At 36.8% G+C, this 12,040-nt stretch overlaps 1 long non-coding RNA gene across 1 annotated transcript; it reads right to left on the bottom strand.

Moving 5' to 3' along the window:
• Nucleotides 1-9,840: 9,840 nt before the first annotated feature.
• On the bottom strand, nucleotides 9,841-10,568 carry LOC133522662 (uncharacterized). The gene is made up of 2 exons (XR_009800102.1): nucleotides 10,446-10,568; nucleotides 9,841-9,975 (listed from the first exon to the last, which is right to left on the bottom strand). It is a non-coding gene; the product is annotated as an uncharacterized LOC133522662 (long non-coding RNA).
• Between the last annotated feature and the right edge of the window lie 1,472 nt (nucleotides 10,569-12,040).

Here is a 12,040-nt window from a genome sequence, read left to right as displayed (position 1 = left end):
TTCGCACTAGTGCGGTAAAGTAGCAACATATGTACTGTAAAAATATTATCCGTAATGGGGACTACGTTTGTATGGAAAAGCGGTCTCGTTTTGAGGTAGGTAACTAGGCAGATTACTTAGAGATTGACTCATCACAAGCTGCCCTAAGTGCTTCTTAGCGAGTAGACAGGCCTATTGTTTTTCAGTATTATTTTCTTCTATTGAGGTGTGCATTTGTGTTGTATTGCAAAAATATATCCGTTGGGGTTCAGTGATACCCGATAGATATTAACCCTGAATCACAAATGATCATTTTGCTTAATGCCGCGTTTTTGCATTATTTTCTCCCATCAATCCTATCATAGACTTGTTCCGTTTCAGGAATGCATGAAAAACTTAAGTTTAAAAGAGAAGATATTTAAAATGGCTGTAGGAATACCACAACATTTTAAAGTATCGATATAAGATAATCATCTACAAACATTCAGCTACAGAGAAATACGCGTACACCACTAAGAATGTCGGTGGTGCGCTCTCAAAGTAAAAAAAAATAACTGTTAAGTTCGGTACACTAAGATAGAATTGTCTAACAAGTACAAAAAATAAACTACTTACTGGCTTACTTACTTCTTGCGAAAAAGGAATTTTTGATCTATAATACGAGTGGGTTAGGTAGTTGAAATTTACAGTGTGCACTTTATGGTTCCGTAGCCAAAATGGCAAAAACCCTTACGGTTTCGTCATGTCCATCTGTCTGTCTATCTGTCTGCCCGTATGTCACAGCTATTTTACTCAAAAACTATAAGATAACCAAAAGAGAAAAGTGGAAAGTAGGTATTTTTTATACTACGTTGGTGGCCCGCCTGATGGTAAGCTACTACTTAGTTTAGAAGTTCAAATGTATAAAAATATAATTTTTAGGCACGCCATACATGTAACTAAAAGTGAAAAGGTTATTCAAGTAAAAGAGTATTAAATATAAGATTTTTTTTTAAGTAAGTGAGATGGCAAAGGAGTCTTGCGTAGCCCGTCATGCTAGCCCGAAATGATATGAACGCTCTGACGTCGGGCTACAGCGGCGGCCTCATATTGAGAAAGTCGGGCGTAGCCCTTGTGCTATGCGTGCTCTAAGGCCGAGGGCCCCCTCATAACAAATGAATCGGGGGTAGCCTTACGTACCTAAGTAGCTTCCTCATACTAAAAAGTCGTGCAGAAGAAGATAACAATATAATTTTTTCAATATGTCAATTCCAGATTTCCTGTTTCTTAAATGTATAGTAACATGGCAGCAGTTTTCATCTTTAGGGTTCCGTACCCAAACGGGACCCTATTACTAAGACTCCGCTGTCCGTCCGTCCGTCCGTCCGTCCGTCCGTCCGTCTGTCACCAGGCTGTATCTCATGAACCGTGATAGACAGTTGAAATTTTCAAAGATGACGTATTTCTGTTGCCACTGTAACAACATAGTATTGTGTTCCTGCCGGTGAGTAAGGTTGCCAGAGCTCAACGAGGGGAAGGAGGGTTGTTAGGCTCGGCAACGCGCATATAATTCCTCTGGAGTTGCAGGCGTACATAGGCTATGGAGACTGCTTACCATCAGGTGGGCCGTATGCTTGTTTGCCACCAACGTAGTATATAAAAAAACAAATACTAAAAAGTACGGAATCACGTTGGGCGAGTCCGACTCGCCCTTGTCCGGTTTTTGTATTTATTCGTAAGCTTGCATTAATTGCCATGGCACTTTAGGCTTAGCTTGTAAGTACAGTCGAGGAAATTGATTCTTTAGCAGTTAACGTGCCACGTTACAATGGACAGCTCTTACCATAAGTATGTACAGCCAAATTTACTTGAACCGCAAGTTGCTAAAGAATCAATTTCCGCGACCGTACTAATAGGATATTCTTTGCTAATAGGTCTAATAAATAATATGTTGCGGACTCTTTTCTTAAACCTTTTTACTTGTATACTTTTTACGACATTTGACGCTGTCATGTTATTCAAATAGTAAAATAAATCTGACAAGAGAGAAAATAGTGATCTTATTTACAGAAAGATACTTAATTGTATGAAAAAATAAGCAAAAATAAGAATGAATGTTTTGTGAGTGTGAAACAATTTTATTTTCTTTGACAAATAGAGCACTGCATTGCATTAACGATTATTATTATTTTAATTTGTATGTCTTTCCCATCACGGAACAATGGTATTCCGGACCTTTGAGAAGCGTGCGCCGAGCCCTAACCTAACGTAGAGGCCCTTTTGACACGTTCATGAAATGTAAGATGTACACCGAGCTGATGCTGCCCTTGCCCATGTAGGACGCATGCAGAGGCAGGCCCGACAGGGTGTAAGGACTATTGAGAGTTGTTGGAATCTAAAATAAACTAGGTTATTGTGTGAAAGCGATGGGTTAAATACTGAGCTATGGGATAAAAAACCAGACGCCTGCCTAATAAAACGGTATACAATTTTATTTCCGGCAGACGACACAAAAAGCGACATCTGGGATGGCTCAAGAGTAACACTGGTGTGAGCGGCTCAGGGGTATCGAGAGGCGTGCACCGCTTTCAACCCAGTGGCTGTAACAGCCACTGTGCCAACTCGCGTCTTGCACTTCCACCCTTGGAACTTATAGCTCTAACGACTCCACTCTGGCCGGCCGGCCAAGGCAACCCAGAAGCAGATAATCCTGTCCCACCCACCCTCCTTCGAATGACAGAACTCCCTAGGAACACTCGGGTACGTGAGATCGTTACTCCCCAACTGCATGCCACAAGCTGCCCGAAGTTGACTGATTGCACTGGTAAAATCAGCGGGCCATAGATTATTAGTTTGCAGTTCCTAAAAGCCATTGCTGAAAGGATGTGTAGCTGTCATATACAAAAACAATGGGTAGACAGTCTCAAAGGGTATGTCTTATGATAAATAGTTTCATGCCGCAGTAAAATAATGTGATTTGTAGTATTTAGTTTTAAAATATATTTTTATAAAGTGTATGCTAATTTTAAGGTATTTATCTATGGGCCGCTAGTTGCCTGAAATAAATTATGAGAGATAGACGGATAGATGGGGTGTTCTAAGAGAAAGTCCCTTTGAAAATGCTTTTGTCTTGTATGGCAGCTTCCTCAATCAACTGCGTAAAGCTCGAGAAAATACTGCCAAAAGGCTAGGCTAGATAATAAGTTTTTATAAAAGAAACATGTCTTTATAGGACCCATAACATTGAAGCAATACAAAAGTTAGAAATGAGAGTCAAATCTGACAATCGTTATCTACGCACGAAACGCCCCTTATTAAATGATACTTGATCGTGACGTCATGATTAAGTTTAATGCGTTTTGTTTGCATTGCATTTACAAAAAGAGGAGCTTTCGAGTTTCGAGGATTATGTTTTGAAAATACGTGTATATTACGTAGGTTTGTTTGTATTGATTTTTTGATTCTAGAAATAATAGTTGTATAACCTTAATATGTATGTAGGTAAGTACTAAGTACATAAAAGGTACCGAAATAGGTCAGAAGAGCAGTAAATTCAATATTACTATACAGTATATCCAAAAAGAGCGCTATGATAAGTAAAAGTTCCTTTTTAGGGTTCAGTACCCAAAGGGTAAAACGGGAGCCTATTACTAAGACTCCGCTGTCAGTACGTCTATCCGTCTGTCACCAGGCTGTATCTCGTAAACGGTGATAGTTGATATTTTCACAGACGATGTATTACTGTTGCCGCAATAACAACAAATACTAAAAACTACGGTACCCTAGATGGGCGAGTCCGGCTCGCATTTTGTCCGGTATTATTTAAATATAGGAGGCAAATGAGGAAAGCCCATGAACAGAGGTCGTACCTATCATAGGATAAGTAGATATATATGTACAAAGAAACAGCGGTATGTTAAGTAGATTTTTTTATATAGTAGGCAAACGGGCAGAGCCCATGAACAGAGGTCATACTCTTATCATAGAATTGGTAGATATGTACAAAGAAACAGCGCTATGTTAAGTAGAATCGTTTTTTTTTTTAAGTAGGAGCTAAACGAGCAGAACTCATGAACAGAGTTCGTATCATAAGATTTGTAGATATGTACATAGAAATGGCGCTATGTTAAGTAGAAGTATTTTTTTAAATATAGGAGGCAAATGAGCAGAGCCCATGAACAGAGGTTGTATCATAGGGTAAGTAGATATGTACAAAGAAATGGCACTATGTTAAGTAGAATATTTTTTTTTAATATATGAGGCAAACGAGCAGTGCCCACGAACAGAGCTCGTATCAGAAGATTTATAGAGATGTACAAAGGAATGGCGTTATGTTAAGTAGAAGTATTTTTTTAAATATAGGAGGCAAACGAGCAGAACCCATGAACAGAGCTCATATCATAAGATTTGTAGAGATGTACAAAGGAATGGCGTTATGTTAAGTAGAAGTATTTTTTTAAATACAGGAGGCAAACGAGCAGAGCCCATGAACAGAGGTCGTATCATAAGATTTGTAGATATGTACATAGAAATGGCGCTATGTTAAGTAGAAGCATTTTTTTAAATATAGGAGGCAAATGAGCAGAGCCCATGAACAGAGGTTGTATCATAGGATAAGTAGATATGTACAAAGAAATGGCACTATGTTAAGCAGATTTGTTTTTTAATATAGGAGGCAAACGAGCAGAGCCCACGAACAGAGCTCGTATCAGAAGATTTATAGAGATGTACAAAGGAATGGTGTTATGTTAAGTAGAAGTATTTTTTTTAATATAGGAGGCAAACGAGCAGAACCCATGAACAGAGCTCATATCATAAGATTTGTAGAGATGTACAAAGGAATGGCGTTATGTTAAGTAGAAGTATTTTTTTTAAATACAGGAGGCAAACGAGCAGAGCCCATGAACAGAGGTCGTATCATAAGATTTGTAGATATGTACATAGAAATGGCGCTATGTTAAGTAGAAGTATTTTTTAAAATATAGGAGGCAAATGAGCAGAGCCCATAAACAGAGGTTGTATCATAGGATAAGTAGATATGTACAAAGAAATGGCACTATGTTAAGTAGAATTTTTTTTTTAATATAGGAGGCAAACGAGCAGAGCCCACGAACAGAGCTCGTATCAGAAGATTTATAGAGATGTACAAAGGAATGGCGTTATGTTAAGTAGAAGTATTTTTTTTAATATAGGAGGCAAACGAGCAGAACCCATGAACAGAGCTCATATCATAAGATTTGTAGAGATGTACAAAGGAATGGCGTTATGTTAAGTAGAAGTATTTTTTTTTAATACAGGAGGCAAACGAGCAGAGCCCATGAACAGAGGTCGTATCATAAGATTTGTAGATATGTACATAGAAATGGCGCTATGTTAAGTAGAAGTATTTTTTAAATATAGGAGGCAAATGAGCAGAGCCCATGAACAGAGGTTGTATCATAGGATAAGTAGATATGTACAAAGAAATGGCACTATGTTAAGTAGATTTTTTTATTTTTTAATATAGGAGGCAAACGAGCAGAGCCCACGAACAGAGCTCGTATCAGAAGATTTATAGAGATGTACAAAGGAATGGCGTTATGTTAAGTAGAAGTATTTTTTTTAATATAGGAGGCAAACGAGCAGAACCCATGAACAGAGCTCATATCATAAGATTTGTAGAGATGTACAAAGGAATGGCGTTATGTTAAGTAGAAGTATTTTTTTTTAATACAGGAGGCAAACGAGCAGAGCCCATGAACAGAGGTCGTATCATAAGATTTGTAGATATGTACATAGAAATGGCGCTATGTTAAGTAGAAGTATTTTTTAAATATAGGAGGCAAATGAGCAGAGCCCATGAACAGAGGTTGTATCATAGGATAAGTAGATATGTACAAAGAAATGGCACTATGTTAAGTAGATTTTTTTATTTTTTAATATAGGAGGCAAACGAGCAGAGCCCACGAACAGAGCTCGTATCAGAAGATTTATAGAGATGTACAAAGGAATGGCGTTATGTTAAGTAGAAGTTTTTTTTTTAATATAGGAGGCAAACGAGCAGAACCCATGAACAGAGCTCATATCATAAGATTTGTAGAGATGTACAAAGGAATGGCGTTATGTTAAGTAGAAGTATTTTTTTAAATACAGGAGGCAAACGAGCAGAGCCCATGAACAGAGGTCGTATCTTAAGATTTGTAGATATGTACATAGAAATGGCGCTATATTAAGTAGAAGTATTTTTTAAATATAGGAGGCAAATGAGCAGAGCCCATGAACAGAGGTTGTATCATAGGATAAGTAGATATGTACAAAGAAATGGCACTATGTTAAGTAGATTTTTTTATTTTTTAATATAGGAGGCAAACGAGCAGAGCCCACGAACAGAGCTCGTATCAGAAGATTTATAGAGATGTACAAAGGAATGGCGTTATGTTAAGTAGAAGTATTTTTTTTTAATATAGGAGGCAAACGAGCAGAACCCATGAACAGAGGTCGTATCATAAGATTTGTAGAGATGTACAAAGGAATGTATGACTTATTATTCACCTCGTAAATGATTTGCAGGTGACTAAATAAACACCCTGTATATATTTGTTGTTGTATCAACAAATCGAGCATTTACATTAAAAAAGTGAGTGACATTTAATTAAGTGGAACTGCTGATGAAGACCAGACGGAACACCTCAACTACGCGTATTTCACGTTTGGCGATATCTTCTTCGTTACGATTGTTCTGCAAGTTATTTTTTAAGCTTCATTTTAGTCAAGATCTATTTCTGATAATGGACCCCAGGAATAATGGATGAAACTCTTCAAATATTTTACATATAGTATCTTTTTATATTTGCATTTAAACAGTGCTATTTGGTGAAACGTGTTCAAGAAGATTAGAATATAACTTCTCCTTGACAAGTATTTTACGAGTTAGGGCTTAGGTATATTATATGGGCTTACCTATGGGCTATTGTTTTTCATTCAATAGTTTACATATGTGAAAGAGAAAGTATAACAATATGCTTGTTAGACTAAAATAGCTTTAGTTTTGTTAATTTCAAAAACTTAGTAGGTGATAATTATAACATAGGTATAGAATCTTCAAAAATAAAACAGTAGATACAAAGCAGGTGTTATTGGCCCGTCTTTATATATAGAAAATCGATGGCATGATTCCTAGGAACAGATCTTCGTATGTGTTATAGTTTCAAACTTTCCCATACTGAACGATCTAAATAGGCCACCATGTATACCCTACGGAACATTTTATTTCGTTGGATGAATTTAGGGTGTAGGGTAATGGGAGGCATGTTTGAACTTACCAATGAATGTACCCAAATATCTCCAAAACGTATTGAACGAATTAGTTGCAGTTTTCAATAGTGTAAAATAATTGGTGTATTTATCGTATCTCCTGTTATAAATGTTTTATTTTTTTTAAAGGTTCAAGCTATAGGTATATACCCTAACAGTAAGCTACACAGATAAGATAACTGACCGGGCGGGCCTGCAAACAAGTTTCTTTGCAGGGGGATACAAGTGGAGAAACTACCCAATTATGAGCTACTTACTGAAAACTATCATTAATAGACAATTGTAAGGATATTTAACATTGCCAAAATAAGGTTAAAGGTGCCCTCTAGTAGTACTTAGTCGATATTGTGATACAATGAATGGTATTATAAACATTTTTCTTTTTTCATATACTATGGACATTCCTCGATGGCACCAAGCTGCAACTGGAAAGCGATGATCACACGGCAAATAAAATCGTGAAGACTGTAGCAGCCACGTCTAAAAAGGATGAATGAATCCACATTCAATATTTTTTATTTATTTTTTGTTTGATATGTAAAAATGCACGTCAATAAGGTGGCAAACTATTATTAACAGAGACCGGAATTATTGTGGCATTCTTGAACTGTCATAGAGAGTTCTCATTTATCGACTTCGGGTACACATATATCGATACAACGTAGAACACAAAATATTAAAAAGTTATAAAGTTAATGGATATTTGACTGTAAAAGAAGTAACTGCTTTTTTGCATTTCTTTTTACTTATTAAAAAATAGCTCTATAGTTAGGGAGTACAAGTCCAGTAAGGGTTGCTAGATCGCATCTCTCCAGCAACTCTTACTGAGTTTCAACATAATTACTTATATTTTCAAGAAATGAGAGGGGTAAAAAATTATAACTAACCATATTATTCTCAAAATGTTGGATTGTTTTAAGCATGACATCAGTGGAATACATTTTGAGCGCTGGGATTCGGTGTTTAACAGTCATAGTCGGTCTTTCGCATGTATTGCCGTTATTCTTTAAAAACGGATGGGAAAGTTACTTACATTTTATTCACAAGAAATGCAAAGTAATTTAATCATTCAAATTTTGAAATATCACCTAGGAATGTAAAATTAACGACGACGACGACTTGTGATGGTTTTGAAGTTTAAATATTTTTTGGCGTTGGTGTGGTAATTATACATTAATTCATAACGAGTTCAATTATTCACAACCAGTGGCAGTAAATTAAAACACGATCGAAAGGAGTGTTTTAAATCGAAACGAGTTGCCAATTATCTATTCGCACATATACAACGTTTTAAAGTACATATGGCACTTTAAATTTTCGACATAGGCGCGTAAAGTGCTAATTAACGCCCTAGTGCGGTAAAGTAGTACCATATGTACTATAAAAAATGTTGTGTTTTAGTCGTTAGAAAAAATTGTTTAACCCTCGTGTCTTCAAACCCCCGAAACGCTCAAGATTTCCACTTCTCTAAAATACATAACTGTTTTAGCCAAAAATATTAACTGTTGAACTATATTGAAGGCCCGGTTCACATTGAGTGGCTGCACCACTGTGCACATACAAAGTTTATTCTAACTGTAACTGTTTTGACCACATTATTTTCAATATTTCTCGATTTTTAGCGAGGTAATTTTTTTTTGATGTCATGTACCAAATAATACAAAAAAGGTACTAAAACTGGGAGTAAGCGTCAGGATCTCAGGACCATGATAGCTATTTATATCGTTAAAAATAGCTATCATGGTCCTGACATCCTGACACTTACGATACTACAATACAGCACTGCTAGCATGACTTACCGCGACAGGCTCGACAAGAGACAGATCGGCGCGACTTGAGGGCTTGTCGCGGGGTGGCAGCACAACTCACACGCGAGAGACGCGACAAACTCGAGATCGAATGTCACTGTCACAAAATGATAGAATATCGCGACTTTGAACTAAAATCCGTAGCACAACTGCGTCAACTGCCATTTTCGAGACAAAATATTCTCTCGTCTTTACGTCAAACCGCGAGTCGAAGTCTACGCGACATTAAGAACGCGACTTGCTCTCGCGGGTGGTTAACTTGTACTTTTTTTACATAATTCATGAAATAATTCACATTCGTAGGACCGCAAGCCGGTTGGCTACTGGCGGATGCGGACGGCTCCGGTAGGACTCCATCACTTCTGCCTTATGTAATAATATGTCCTCCAGCGCGGCCCGATTCCGGCCGGTCGGTACCTACAGTTTTTCTCTTTTATGTAACAGGATCGTGTCAGGCTTAAAATTATGCTTTGTTTGAAATCTATCAGTCATCACCTACTAAACCATTCCGTCACTGGCCAACACCAATATTTTGAAAGTGTCGTTAGGCTCATGTCAAGTTACGGTGTGGCTGTATATATACGGTCATCATAAGGTAGAGATCGTGGCCGTGTTGTAGGCGCTTCTCTTCGTGCTTGACAGGTCTTGAGACGGTCATGGTATGATACGTTGGGCATTATGAAGTGGGCCTAGGGAAGACCTTAATGACGGCTTCAAGGTACCTACTTTATATTTGTTTCATTGCAGGTAAAAATTACAGGAATTTAGGACAAAAACAATATTTAAATTCAGAGTATATATTATTGCAACTTATATCAAAATCTTCTAGAGGTACACTAAAAAATAGTTTAAGCATCTTCTACATATTTTCAATTTTTCTTTTTCTTCGACATGCGGCGTAGTACAATCAGTTCACCTTGGAAAGAGAATCGGTTTGTTAACAAAACAAGAAATTATTTTGACTAACTATGAAATAAGCTTTTTATCTTCATTTGTCAAATTTAAAATAGCTATACTTATGAAAACACACGTTATTGGCACAAATAAACCTACAACACAAAACAAGTGTTCTGTAAGAGATCTTGGGATTCAAAGGGCTAAAGCGCTCACACATCCTACTTAATTCAGGATCCTAAATCGTAAAAATGTAATCGAATTTAGTATGAGTCTGACTGCAGTAATCAGGAACAAATAATTTAGGATCCGAGGTAGGACGCCAGTCAGGTGTTGCTTGCTTTTACTTTAATACGATTGCATGACGGGAGATTCGAGAGAAATTGGTAATTCTTACACTCATACGTATCCCGATAATACTATTTATTTATACCTAATTTAGTAAAAAAAAGAAGATACAGTGACTGCGATCATAAGTTAGGTTAGTACTACCTCTTTCTCCTCAGACTTAGGAGCCTTGCTTAGCGCGGAGACAGCCCCGCCTTTGATACCTTCTTGCCTAGTGTTTTCTGACTATCCACTTGAGATCTCGATATCATCTTCCTGTTAACAATAGCTTCCATTTAGGGATTGCAATCCGGTCCGGCGGATCCGGTAATCCGGCCGGATCCGGCACTTTTCAGGAGCTACCGGATCCGGTAAAAATCACCGGATCCGGACCGGATCCGGTATAATAAAAAAACGCCTAAATACAGCACGCGCTGTGCGTTTAAGATGAGGAAAAGGCAACGGATACGAGGTATGAAGTTGAACAGAACAAAAAACGAATGAAAAAGTTTAAATTTAGTAAGATAAAAATATATTTATTATGACGATGACTGGGAACAGAAGAGGATTTCTTCTTCTTTCATGTTGGTGGCACGATATGACGATTACATAAATACTGTAATAGAAGGAAAAATGAAAGGATGGAGATGCCATGGAAGGCATTTGTAATTTATGCTAAAGAGAAGGTTAATTTCGTGTCATAATGTTGTGATAGAAGATTAACCGACTACAGTTGGGCTCATCAATATGTGTGAATGAAGAATATATGATAATATTGATAAACTTTAGTTTTCTCCGATATATGTATATATATGATAAAATATAGAATATATATTCTTTTCTATTCAAATTAAGGAGAGAATCTTTTGTCTTTACAATTTCATCCAATCTAATGCAATTTCCTTCATCTCCTGGTACATGCTACTCTACGTCTAGCCAATTCTTTATTTGATCTATGTAACTTTTCTTAGGGAGTCCCTTTCCGCGATGGTTTTCAATCATACATTCTATTATTTTTCGCATGAGATCGTCGTGTCGTGTGTTGTTCCTTATAATTTGTCCAATATACTTTTCCATAAATTAAAAAAAAGTACAATTTTTTTAAGTCATACAGTCCACTACTTTTTCTGACAAATAAATTAGAGCGCATTTAATATCATAATTGGTTAAAAGTAAAATATCTTCGTTAAAAGTAATAAATAATAGTAAGCGTAGGAGTTTAAAATAGAGTTCCGGTTACTCTGGTTATAATATTAGCGGAAAATCGTTGAGCATTAGACTTTTTGTTTGCCGCGATATCTATTGTCGAGTAGCAGTACTGAGAATTCCGCTACTCGATGCTAGATGTCGACTACGAAAATAATAAGCGTTTTGGTACCAAAACTGATGTATGGAGTGAGCATTCTATGTACTTCTTATTTCTCTATGCTAGAATGGATGTCAACGTTAGAGTTTGTGAGGAAAGAGAAGAGTCGTGGAATGTATGGGGCCCAATACATTCCACGACTCTTCTCTTTCCGAACAAAGAATTCAATCAAAGAACAGTTACGAAAACTTGTCCTTTCAAGGAGCTCCAATTCCCACCCCACATTCCATCATCAGGCTTTGGAAACTAATCAAATTTATAGTTGTAAACGAATATTTGAGCACTTTAGAATGGTTAAATATAATAAATTAGGTACCGATTTAAAATTTTGTTTTTAAAATGATATTGACATTGTGACACTTTTTAATACCAAGTTCTATTTTATTGTTAAGAA

This window comes from Cydia pomonella, chromosome 11, assembly GCF_033807575.1.
Source record: "Cydia pomonella isolate Wapato2018A chromosome 11, ilCydPomo1, whole genome shotgun sequence".
In the NCBI taxonomy this organism is placed as follows: Eukaryota; Metazoa; Arthropoda; class Insecta; order Lepidoptera; family Tortricidae; genus Cydia; species Cydia pomonella.
Note: the sequence above shows the minus strand (reverse complement) of the source record. Positions and strands in the feature narration are given on the sequence as shown.